Source organism: Vanessa cardui, chromosome 13, assembly GCF_905220365.1.
Source record: "Vanessa cardui chromosome 13, ilVanCard2.1, whole genome shotgun sequence".
In the NCBI taxonomy this organism is placed as follows: Eukaryota; Metazoa; Arthropoda; class Insecta; order Lepidoptera; family Nymphalidae; genus Vanessa; species Vanessa cardui.
This window is the reverse complement of record NC_061135.1, coordinates 10,498,353-10,511,733: the sequence shown is the minus strand read 5'-3', so window position 1 is coordinate 10,511,733 and position 13,381 is coordinate 10,498,353. Positions and strand designations below refer to the sequence as shown.

At 32.8% G+C, this 13,381-nt stretch overlaps 1 non-coding gene across 1 annotated transcript; it reads left to right on the top strand.

The window, feature by feature from the left end:
• The first annotated feature begins 897 nt into the window (after window positions 1–897).
• Window positions 898–979, top strand: Trnas-gcu. The gene has a single exon. It is a non-coding gene; the product is annotated as a tRNA-Ser (tRNA).
• The last annotated feature ends 12,402 nt before the right edge of the window (window positions 980–13,381 follow it).

The window sequence follows — 13,381 nt, the reverse complement described above, 5'->3', positions numbered from 1 at the left end:
TAGGAGAGAATGCCTTCATCAATAGTGTGTCGCTTAAAGGTTTATTTTAACTTACTAGGTGGTAGGGCTTTGTGCAAGTCCGTCTGGGTAGGTACCACCCACTTATCAGTTATTCTATCGCCAAACAACAGTACTCAGTATTATTGTGTTCCGGTTTGAAGGCTCAGTGAGCCAGTGTAACTACAGGCACAAGGAGCATAGCATCTTATTTCCCAAGGTTGGTGGCGCATTGACGACGTAATGAATAGTTAATATTTCTTACAGCTTCATATTCTATGGGTGATGGTGATCACTTACAATCAGCCCATATGCTCGTCCACCGACCTATTCCATAAAAAAATACTGGTGATTGTTAATTTAAGTGAGGTATACCATTTTAATTGATTTGAGTAGGACACGAACGTAATATTGTCCTCCAGATATTGGAGTTTCTTCATATCTTTATTTAGAATGCTTTTGTTTCACGTATCATATTGTATATAAATATAAATAGGAATATGCAACAGAAGCACAGCGCAGTAGTTAATAATATAACAATGCATTTGTACACGATATTTGACACGAGGCATAACGTGACGTTGTCGTAGTTAAATGTCAAGATGGTCGTAACTCCAGTTTCAATGAGACGAACAATGAACGACGCGTTAAAATAGTACAGTCCATTTTCTTATAATCCGGGCGTATTGTTTATTTGCATCTGTTTGCATTTCAGCCGAAAGTCAACCACACACAACCACATGTTGATAATGCTTCTTAATATGTTGATTTTATTCTAATAATATGAAATAGGTATATTTCCATCGAGTTCTATAAATTATATATAATAATTTGTAGGAAACTTTGCGTGTATCAAAAGAGGTAAGAAATTATTATTAAAATTTACCAACGCATTAACAAGACGAGGTGGCCGAGTGGTTAAGGCGTTGGACTGCTAATCCAATGTGCTCTGCACGCGTGGGTTCGAATCCCATCTTCGTCGTATTATTTTGTCTTGCCATATACTCACAATTGCGTTATGTAAAGTTGATCAATTTTTTTATAGCCCGTTTTTGGAATTTACAGATGTATATAAAAAAATTACGAACGACTATTGGGTCGAACTTGAGCTATTTTGTCTGTGCTGAGTTTACAAACATATGTATGTATATTTTACTAAAGTATAAACGTGCGGCATGTATGTGTGTAAGCAGATAATCAATTATGATTTAACTAAATTGTATTTATTTAAATAAAACTAATCTTTTAAATAATCGAATGCGTATTTGCTTTATTTCAAATTATGTTTGAATTAAAATTTATTAACATTGTTTGCCAAACGTTTAAAATTTATTTTATTGTGTTATTTTAACATAATATAGCGAATGGAACTTTGTTCCAAACACATGTCCCACGACACCTCTGGTTTTAACTTTAGTTTCGTAACATTACTATTATAAATTACAGAGTTAACATATTTTTTTTGTTTGGTAAGGTTAGATTTTTCAGAACATAATAGAGGGTACTGGGATTTATAATAAACTAGCTGTGCCTGCGACTTTGTGTGCATTTGAATTTAACAAAAAAAAAAAATACTGTTCAGTTCGCAGATTTGATTGTAACTTATCAATTCTGTATTAGGCAGCTTTTATAATAATAATTCGATGGTAGGACGCCTCCGACGAAACGATGAAGTGGTGGCACGAGAACAGTATCAGGACATTACAGCGTGTCTTTATTATTATTCTACTTGTAAAAATAAAAGTAGTCTAAGTTAATTCTCTTACATTAGGTATCTGTCAGTGCACGTCCCATTAAAATCGGTCTAGCCGTTTCGGAAATTAGCCGGAACAAATAAACATAAAAAATTGTAAATAATGTTATTTCGGTATATGTTCCGTGTATACATACATATAGTTAAAAGGTGATTATTTCAATACTACAAATATACACTCAAATTTTATCCCATGTTTAGATAATAATAAAATAATGTAAAGTAAATTAACAGCCTGTAAATTTCCCATTGCTGGGATAAGACCTCCTCTTCCATTAAGAAGAGGGTTTAGAACATATTCCACCACGCTGTTCCAATGCGGGTTGATAAAATGCACATGTGGCAGAATTTGATGAAATTAGACACATGCAGGTTTCCTCACGATGTTATCCTTCACCGCCGAGCTCGAGATGAATTATAATCACAAATTAAGCACATATATATAGAGGTGCTTGCCTGGGTTTGACCCGCAATCATCGGTTAAGATGCACGCGTTCTAACCACTGGGACATCTCAGCTCAATAATAAAATAAGAATAATAAAACGTTCATTCATTCATTCGTCAGGAAACGGGTATTAAAGATATAAAACTATAATTATACAAAAATATATTTAAGAAAGAGAATAATATTATAAAGAATAAAGCCAAACTTAGTAAGTATTTTTAAGAAAAACAAGACAAGCAATTAATGTTTGAGAAAAAATAATATTAACAATAACAATGTACATAAAATCTTTTAAGATTTTAATACTTGTAGACATGATCGTGATTTACAAAACTTTATTCTGTTGTAAGCTGTCGTTATCGTTCCCCAGAAATTCTTCTGACGACTTATATTTTGCTGTTTACGATAGCTAAATTACTTATACCTCAGTCAAAATAATATTGACTTAATCCTGTAAAATAACAACTTAAAGCCCCTACCAAAAAGATTATTTATGAATTAAGTAAAATTTGATATAGATATTTTATTCTACTTATTTAGTCCTTTACTAAATAAACAAACCTTACAATATTGACTTGAAATAAAAGAAAATTTTGATATTGAATGAGAAATGTTGGAACCAGTTCCTAAAATTTTTGCAGTCAAAGATTTGCAAATTCTAGGGATACGTACTGGTTAAGCTTGTTATGTTGTTGCCATGTTAATATTCACTCAAATTGAGTCTTATCGTGTTGTCATAAGGACTATTTTTCTGTGCAGATACAAATAGAACACGGTTGTTTTCCCTCTCGTATAGAGCATTCAAAGTTTAGGAACAGCATACGACCAAGTCAGGAAATACGAATGAATGAAATAGCGATCAGGTATTTGTAGAAATACAAGACTTTACATTATACTAACGAAATTTAAGCTATATTATACAGTACGTAGAATACTTGTGAATAAAGATTTAATTTTATTTAATGTTTATATATTCGTCCTAAATGTTTTGGTTTTTAGTATTAGTTTTGAGAAATTATTTTTGTTTTGCTTTACTCCTTGGTAATGGTAAGATACCACTAAAATAATTATTTATTATAATACCAAGTATCAAAAACTTGGATTTCTTTGTTGAAGTTTCACATCATTATTCTTATGGAACTAACAGTTTTTGTCTCAAAGTCTACAGACGGCGTGACTACTCAGCATCAGGTAATCCATTTAGTAATCTAATACAAAGATTCATCTGAAACTTAATTTTTAGTAAGCTTTGTATTAATATAAAACAACCTTTGCTGAACCGCCAAATAAGGCGAATTTGCTAAAAAGATTACAGTATTAAATTATAAAAAAAGTCTTCAGATTCGTTAGGTACTGTAATATTTTATACTAGAAATGAAAGATTGACTTTATTAGAAAATATTAATTCCAATTAAGTAAAGTTACTAGAGAAGAACAATTGGTATGTCTTTACATATAATAACAGTTAGTGAAATATAATAATAATAAGTGTTATAATTGCTTAGTAGCTTTATATTTAATATATTGCTTAATTAAATTAATGTTTAAAAGGACCTGGAAAAACCTACTCGAATAAAGTATAGTTTGAATAAACATTATTCATGAATATCATAAGACAAGCCAACAAGTTCTGTAGAGTTTTTGTAAAACAATCATATACGGATCAAATAAAGAATCAATCTACTGCGAAGCATAGAGTGGCCCATTAAACTGTAGTTTTCTAATATGACTGCAAATTTGAACCTTTGCACAATTTCAAACGGGATACATATTTCGAAGCGCATTTAATATAAATACTTTCAAAGTGACATGTGCTCGTACAACCCACTACGTATAATTATACTTCTATGCGTCAACGATTCAGTATAATGGTGTACGGGTAAATCAGCATATCCTATTTTCTTTTATCCATTAGCAGCGACTTTTAAAGCATGTGCTGTTTGTACAACCATCGAAGCGGTCAGAAATCAGGATTACACTAGCAACTTTAGGACTGATTTTTAGTCTTGTTAAATGACCTTAGGTTGGCTTAATTCCAGCACGTTGCATGAAGGCTCATCATTGATGGTCAAAGATGTGGCTGACTTCATCAAATATGTCTTGCAGGTTTCCTCACAATGATTTCTATTAATCACTGCGCACCAGATGGATAAAAATTACAAAAAACACATAACAGTTAAAAATACATTGGTATGTATTTGTATGTATTAAATAGTGTGTATATGAATTACGATTATCGTGTTCTAACTACTGGAACATTTCAGCGATTAGAAATGTCAATCTTTAAACAAAAATATCTCGAAACCTAACAAGCATTTATCAAAGCGGTTTAGGCTTATCCCAACATCCGGTTAGGTGCATGTACAAATGGAGCAAACACAGGATTCTGTTGTATTACCCTTCTAAGTCGACCCTAATCAATTAAATTTTGTAACAATCTTAAATCTTTACCTTGAATTATATTAATAATTAAATTAAAACATGTTTGAATAAGACGGACGTTGATTGTTATTTTTAAAGCTATCATAATTCAAATTGATTATATTATATGCAACGACATCAGCCTGTAAATTTCCCAATGCTGGGTTACGGCCTCCTCTCCCTTTTAAGGAGAAGGTTCGAGCATATTCCACCATGCTCTTCCAATGCGGGTTGGTGGAATACATATGTGGGAGTATTTCTTTGAAATTTGACACATGCAGGTTTCCTCACGATGTTTTCCTTCACTGTATGTAGAGATGAATTTTAGAAACAAATTAACCACATGAATATTCAGTGGTGCCTGCCTGGGTTAGAACCCGCGACATCGGTTAAGAACACGCGTTCTGACCACTGGGCCATCTCGGCTTCTATTATATTGTTGTTGAGAAATAATTAAATTAGTCATTGAATCAAATGGTAAATTGTATTTATTCTTTGTGATTTAGTATGTAAGTTAAAATAAAATATATTAAACATACTTTATAGTGATATCGAAACCACTTTTTTAAAACAATACAGTGTAATTGTGGTATAGAATCAATTCTCTGATAGAGTAGTATTGAAATAACCTTTTATTTGAACATCAATAAAAAGGTTTGATGGGATTGAAGTTATATCAAAAGATCAGTTGTATATTTATAGCCTATATACCTGGTACTCGCTCATTGATCGAAATTCTTGACTTGACTTGTTAACATTAGAGTATTCTAATTTTTGGTAAGGATATAAATGTATAAAACATCTTATGAATATTTTTTTCATGTAGTGCGTTTACTAACAAATTTCATTTGTACTTATATTATGAAACAGAAACTTTGTCTGTCTGCTTTTTTTCTTTTTCAGGTTCTATTGAACCGAATTTGATGAACTGTGGTATTATTTAGGTAACTTCTCCAGGCGACTAAGGTATAAAACGTGCGCTAAGCTGCAGATGACGATTTTTTATAGGAACAGCCTAAAGTCTGTAAGTGTGTACACACCCGTCCCTCCGGAAGTGGTTCTTATTTCGTCGCTCGTATTAGATTTGTCGTCCCATTGTACTGTGAGAGTAAATCCATAGAGGGTGCACCTGCTTGTGAGAAACTTATGCATTGGTATATCCTGCATAGTTGGCCAAACCCTTGAGGTTGACCGTTGTGACCGATATCGTCTAGGATGGCATAATCATCACAATTCAAATCTATGTTTATATTATCTTTTGAATTGGCTTATCCTGCAGGCAGAAGTGTATGTAATGAGTAAATGACATTTGAATAATTAAATATGTTCATAATGATATATAAAATTCTAATTATCTAATTAATTAGTAAGTCTCCGATTAGCTTCTGAGACTGTTTTAATGGACTAAGATTATTTTATATTGCTCAAGTAATAAACTTTTAATTGAGTTCTTATGTAAGATGAACATTTTTTAATGAGAATATATAAAAAAAAACTATTTTTAATTCAGACATTCGACTGCATTTACCCGGAATGTTTGCAAAACTTGAAGGTTGATTTTTATTCATTTTTTTGTATATTGTCCCCTCCTCGATTAAGCTAATCTGTTAAATTTAAAGAGTGAATAAGAATATTAGGAATTCGATAAACTGATCATTGCTTTTATTTTTTTAATAATTTATTTTGATCCTGGACATGTTGAAGGTGGACTTACCCTCCTAGTTTATTCAGTTCCGCTGTAACACAAGGCAAGACTAGTGTGGAAAAGGCGTGACGTGACACTTTTCCTTAAAAATGGGTCATAAAAATCTTTCAGAAAATATACAGACCCGTGTATATATAATCTGTTTTTAAGAGTAGTCACGCACCGTCTTTCCTGATGACTTGACGCGTTTCTGCCCTCAAAGTAAGCTTTTCGATTAGTCTAAATCATCGTAGATATTATATTGGCCGGTAAATTCTGTAGAAAATTTGTGACTTGCGAAAAATCCTAAGATGCTTTTGAAACCTAGGCAGTTCTGTAGTTTTTCTGTATTGAAGATATATCGAGTATTTTCAAATCCAAGACCGTAATAGGAAGGTGAACTAATTGTGCAGAGAAATATAAGGTGATATTATAAGCCCCAAAACATTGTACTAAATAGATTATATGTTGGACTACTTATGGAATAATGATTGCATCATTATTGCAGAAATTCTGGAACAACTGATCGAAATGCAAAGTAGTTTAAGTGAGTCTTTCCAACCAATCTCACTATAAACTTGGACAATACTAGAGTCATATTAATAAGAGCCGGACGAGCACGCTATACGTCGAAGCGAAACCACACAAAGTTGTCTGTGACTATACCTTAGTTAAGCCAAACTGCTAGGTGTGGTAGTATGTAGGAACTACTATGAGCAGAAGTTGATTGAAGAATTTGTTTGGTAGGAGTAGTTTTAAATCAGTGACAAGTCGAAATCGCAATATTTGAAACCGAAAGTTTTCCCAAGAATGAAATATATAGTCAAATAACTTTACGTGTATGGAAATAATCTAATTTCTATATATTTTAATAGGCCTCTTCTATTTATGATTGTTTGGTTCACACCACTTAACTTACGGAAACCTGCTGAAAGTACACTAGGTACTTAGTTGTTTGAGAGTAGAATAAGTGGACGGTACTTATACTCTAATAGGAACTGAACTTGTTAATTCCAAACAAGCAAAACCGCAACAACTGGCTACTTATATAATAGCAATATTATACATACGAATATTTAGTTATATTTTCAGTACGTTCTCAACTTGGAGGAATATTATTTAACTGTCCTACAGCTTCCTGGGAAAGTTAATTTCAAATGAAGTGATTACACATTGAAACCCATAAAACAGGGCAAAACGGGAAATAAATGGAAAAATTATGTCTACTGGATTTTATATTCATACGATAGCACAAATCTTATTATATATCATAATTTATCTGATGTCTGTTTATGACTTCTAACTACGAGTACTAGTTTGCCATTTAATTAAACTATTTTGATGTAAAGTGTAGTTAAAAACCTGTATATTTTTCACGACCTTATCTGACCTTTCTGTGTGTCATTTTTGTAGTGCCTACTGCATTTGTTTTCAAGTAAACCTTGAAAAAAAATGCAGACAAATGTTGAAATGTTATGAACAAATTTTTAAATTTCCTGCTGAAGCTTAATTTTACGAAAAAAAAACCTATCGTGTTCATCCTACGCTATTGTTATTTGAGTGATTTTTACAGAATAATTCTTGTATCTTTAGAAGGTACAGATTTCCTCGAATTTGCCCTTCGACTCAATGCCAAACCATCCGAGTAAGAAGACAACATTATTTACTCACAAATGACGTTCACCACGTCATTTGTATAATTTGTTATTAATTTGAAAAACTGAAGAAGAGATTTTTTGACTTGTAGCTTATATTTAGAAATTAAAAAACATGAAAACATGTAAATTTGTAAATTAAATATATTAAAGACTGTTTTTATAACCACTAAATGAGAATGTTTCTTAACGAGAAAAGGCATGAGTTTAATCGGGAGTCGGATTATCTACCCAATATATTCAGAACACAATGTAATGGAATATAATTGTAACAGACATCCACAATAAATAATTATCTCTTTCAAATGAACCCGCGTGGGATATTGTATTGTTTTCGTTGGAAATGTGTGTTTGCATGTTCAACGAAGATAATATTTGATACATGTATAATCCTAACGACCATTTTTCCATAAGTATTTAGGCCAAAAATAAGATAAAATAAATAATTGGTTTTTTCATATAAAAATATCTAGGTACACAAGTATAGTGACTAGACATATGACTCGATGCGGGATTTAAAAACGGGTATTCCTTGTTAATATTAAAAAAATATAAAAATATTAAAAATAAAATAAATATGAAATTTATTTGTATCTTAGATTTTCACATCTTTACTAAATCCCTGAACGGTTATAAACTAGAGAAATATAAAAATGTTTAAATTAATCATTGAATAGGCATAGTTTTTTAAATAAAAATATTTCTCTTAAATGTTAACGTCATGACAAATTTTTTAAGACAATAATTGGTACAATCATTTCAACTTTATCTCGTAGGTTAGTTAGACATGATAGGGTATATATGTATATATGTATAGGTTATAGATATATATATATATATATATATATATATATATATATATATATATATATATATATATATATATATATAGGTAGGATAGGTTTTGCGTGAGCCCGTCTGTTGTGGTAAAACAGTTACAAGGGTGACGGAGCCAGTGTAATTACTGGAACGTTGGTCATAGATGATGCAAGGGTTGCTTAAATTTTTAACTTTATCTCTGTGGGCTTTGGGCATTACTTACCATCAGATGCATTATGTTTCCGTCTGCTGATGTAATTATATAAAATATAAATGCACAACCTGAGCTATTGTGAAACCAGCATCAAAATACAATGAGTACGTCACTGAAGATACCGACATAAGAACTCTTTGTTGCTCTTTTAGGATAAAAGAACATAAACAAGCGTGCCAACTCTATTTTATGGGTATGCATGAAACCTATGCTTGCCATTCGCCTGTACTAGTGTGTACAAAATTTTCTCAGCTTTAAAAGTCTAGTCTAGTCTAGTTAAAAAAATAATCAAAGAAATTAGAGTGATTTAAATATTATCTCAAAGTTACATAATTGTACCCTTGTAAATTTGTGAGGCCAGCGTATTATGAAGAGAAGTGTGACAGTTGTCGGGTTTCGCGGTGACGTCTGCCCTAAGCACCGATAGCAGATCCATTTCCGTTAAGGACAGATATTTTCAGAAGATACATTAGTTTAAATTGACCTTGTCATTCAAGATGGAAGGACAAGGACGATTTGAATATCGCTCAATCTCAGTTTTCGTCATAAGAATATTATAATCGTTTGTAGGAAAATATATGTCAACGATACATTGAGATGAGAACACTATAACTATTCACTTTGTAACTGGTTTAGAATATTAAGCAAACCATAAAGTTATGGAGTTGTATATATATTGAAGAGTTTGTATATTAATCCTTTGAAGAGTATGAGTGTTTACCTACATATAAATACATAATATATTACAAATTAACTTTTTATTTAAACTACTAGCCGTGCTCGCGACCTTGTACACGTTTCAAATTAACAAAAAAATAAAAATTATTTATTGTAGCCTAAGTTACTCCTTATTATATCAGTTTTCTGCCAGTGAAAGTCCCGTCAAAATCCGTCCAGCCATTCCAGAGATTAGCCGGAATAAACAGACAGACAGACAAAAATTGTAAAAAATGTTGTTTTGGTATATGCACTGAGTAAAAAGGGCTATTTTTAACCGACTTCAAAAAAAGGAGGAGGTTCTCAATTCGTCGGGGCCTTTTTTTTTTTTTTATTTTTTATGTATGTTACCGAATTACTCGAAGATGGCTGGGCCGATTTTGACAATTCTTTTTTTGTTTGAAAGGGCATGTTTTACAGGTGGTCCCATTGTCAGGAGATCAGGATCTGATGATGGGATCCTGGAGAAATCGAGGGAACTCCTCAAATTTTATAGGCACACCTATAGTGATTTCGGTTTTATCCAAAGTGCTTTGGTCATATGCTCACGGAAAGTGACATTTGATGAAGTGGAACTGATGATGAAGACCACAACTGGTAATCAGAACCTATTAGTAAGTAACTATTTTACGGGTTTAGTTCTATTTCTTTAAGATAGTCGTCAAGCAATTGATGTTAGTAAACATGCCTATGATGAAGTCTAGCTGATGGTGGACTACCAGGAGAATTCCTCAATGATTAACGGCATTGTATCGGGAAAAATGGTATTGTCTAATTGGCGATGAGCAGTTAACATTAGGCTACTGTAACTTAGGTAACGCTTAATTTGAGTTGCAGTCCACATCGTATTGAAACGGCGTTTAGTTATGTTTAGAGTCGAAAGCCGAAATGTACTGAGTATAATAAAGTGAATGACAAACACTTTCAATTGTAATTATAAATAGCAAAACAACACTGAAAAGCAGTAAATAAATTTTTATAAATAAAAAAAAACCGCCTTCAAAAATGAACTAAAAAGAAAAAAATAATCAGTTACATCCATATCCAATTTACGATTTTTTAATCACCTTTTGAAGTCGGTGCCAACAAAGTAAATAAATTCCTATATTGAAATCATTTAATTTGTATCGATAGTAAGGTAAATAGATTTAGTTTTTGTATGTATGTATTATGTACCTATATTAGCAATGTCGGCACCGACTTTGAGAGGTGAATAAAAAATCGTAAATTGGATATGGATGTAACTGATTATTTTTTTCTTTTTAGTTCATTTTTGAAGGCGGTTTTTTTTTATTTATAAAAATTTATAATATTACAGACACTCCAATTTTATTATATGGATAGATAGACTACTTTTGACATTTTTCATAATAATTTGTACTATACGTCATTAGTTATAGTATGTTTATAAATTTACGCTACAACTGAGGTTAACACAATTATGTCAACGAAACCTTTCCTATATTAGAACTCACTGTTTGCAGCTGTTTTGTCAGTGATTAATTAACTTGTTGTTAATATATATAAACTAAAGTGTTATAACAAAGTCCCTTGTCTCTGGTCATAAGAGGTTTATGTGTTATAATCAGTGATCAGTTAGTAGCTAAGCATTTAACTTTAAGCCTTAAAGGAATAATATAAATAAGTATAAGACATACATATTTACACCTCGCCTTTTTGCCTCCACTGGCGATAGAAGGGTGGTTCGTTTCAGCCCAGAGAATCGAAATTGGGATTCACTCTCCGCTTTTCCATACAGTTATGATTTATTCTGTAACAATTTTCAATAAATATTTGTATTTAAATTACACATAAGAAATACTTGTGATTTTGCTTGCAATTCTCACAAAATAAACTTTTGATGTTTATGCAAGCCAATAAAGAGTGCTTATGATGCGATATACACAAGTTACACATACCTACCTATGTTATTTATTATTATTTTATATCTATGATGTGTTTGAGTAACGTTGCGTTGCTTTCAAGTCACCACTGACATGATTTCCGTTCCTTTGGTATATCTTTCTCTTATTTGGTGACTTTTTTAGTTTGATGTGACTGCTGGTTTCTTTTGATGTATAAATTACTTCTATACTTATATTTATATGGCTTAAAAAAAGACAAAGCCTAAAATTTATTCAGGTGTGCGATATTTGTTATTGATATAACTAAGAGATTAGAATACAATATTTTTAAATCGAATAGCATCAGTTTAATATGTGTTTCAAGTAGGATTGTTAATAATTCTTTAGCGACCACAAATAGGTTTGTGTAGCCACCATCTAAGGCTGTTTGTATCTACAGTATTTTCTTCGATGCCAATACTTTAAACAGCAACAAATCTAGGAAAAACCTGACGTTTTACATTTTTCATGTCGCAATAACTTTATGCTCACACATGAACCGTTTACGTAAAGCCATGGAAATATATAGTATTCATAATATTGCATCATTGTAATAATATATAATAATGTAAAATAATAAAGGTACTCATATTATGAAATACCAGTAATCTTATTGTAATTTATTTTTACTCATATAATATTACATTTTTAAATATAAAATACAAACATATGTATAAAATATATTTAAAAATATAAAATACAGAGGCCAACCAGTGGCGGGAACAGGGTCTAAGCCACCGGTGGTCAGGGCTCCAAAGAGAGGAACTTCCTCACAATACGCGCCGTGCCGAGGAGTACTGCCTTCTGCATCAGGCCCTTGACCCAGCTGCCTAACGAGAGCCTCTTAAGATGTTGGTCGAGGCTCTTGGCCATTAGGCCATTCGCTGAAACAACTATCGGCACAATAACTGCTGTATCTACATCCCACATGTCGACAACCTCGTGAGCTAAGTCAAGATATTTTATTTGTTTATCCTTCTCAGCTTTCACGAGATTCTTGTCATGAGGGATGGTGATGTCAACAATTATCGTGCGGCGCTCTGACCGATCTATCACCACTATATCAGGCTTGTTGGCGACAACAGTCCTGTCAGTGATTATAGATCGGTCCCAGTACAGTGTGATATGACCATTCTCGAGAACTGGGTCGGGCACATACCTGTAGTATGGTACCTCTGATACCACAAGACCGTATCGAAGTGCAAGTTGTTGATGGATAATCTTGGCCACTTGATTATGTCTGTGCAAATACTCTCCGTTAGCAAGACGAGAACAACCGGAAATAATATGTCTAAGGGATTCGCCCGTAGTGTGACACGCCCGACATATGTCCACCGTGCCATCCCTCACAATATACTTCCGGTAATTGTTCGTCATGATAACTTCGTCCATAATCGCACAGACAAAACCTTATATTTCACCAAATAGGTTGCCGAACCGTAGCCAAGATACGGACGCCATAAAGTCCACATCGGGTCCATGAAGTGCCCGATAGAAGCGTCCGTGTAACTCCTTGCTCTTCCATACCTCCCTGCGGTTCTCAGTACTTAGTACTACAGGTTTGCGCCAATTCTCTTTACCTAAGGAGAGCGGAGTTAGCCCTTTGTCCATTATAACTACATCTTGGTGCATATCCAAGTCAGTGTGGAGGAAATACTCCCTGAGTTTGTATACCTCACGGTTGTGTAGGGTCTTGGCATTTAAAAAGCCACGGCCACCATATTTCCGTGGGATATACAATCTCATCACCGAAGACCGAGGATGATGCATT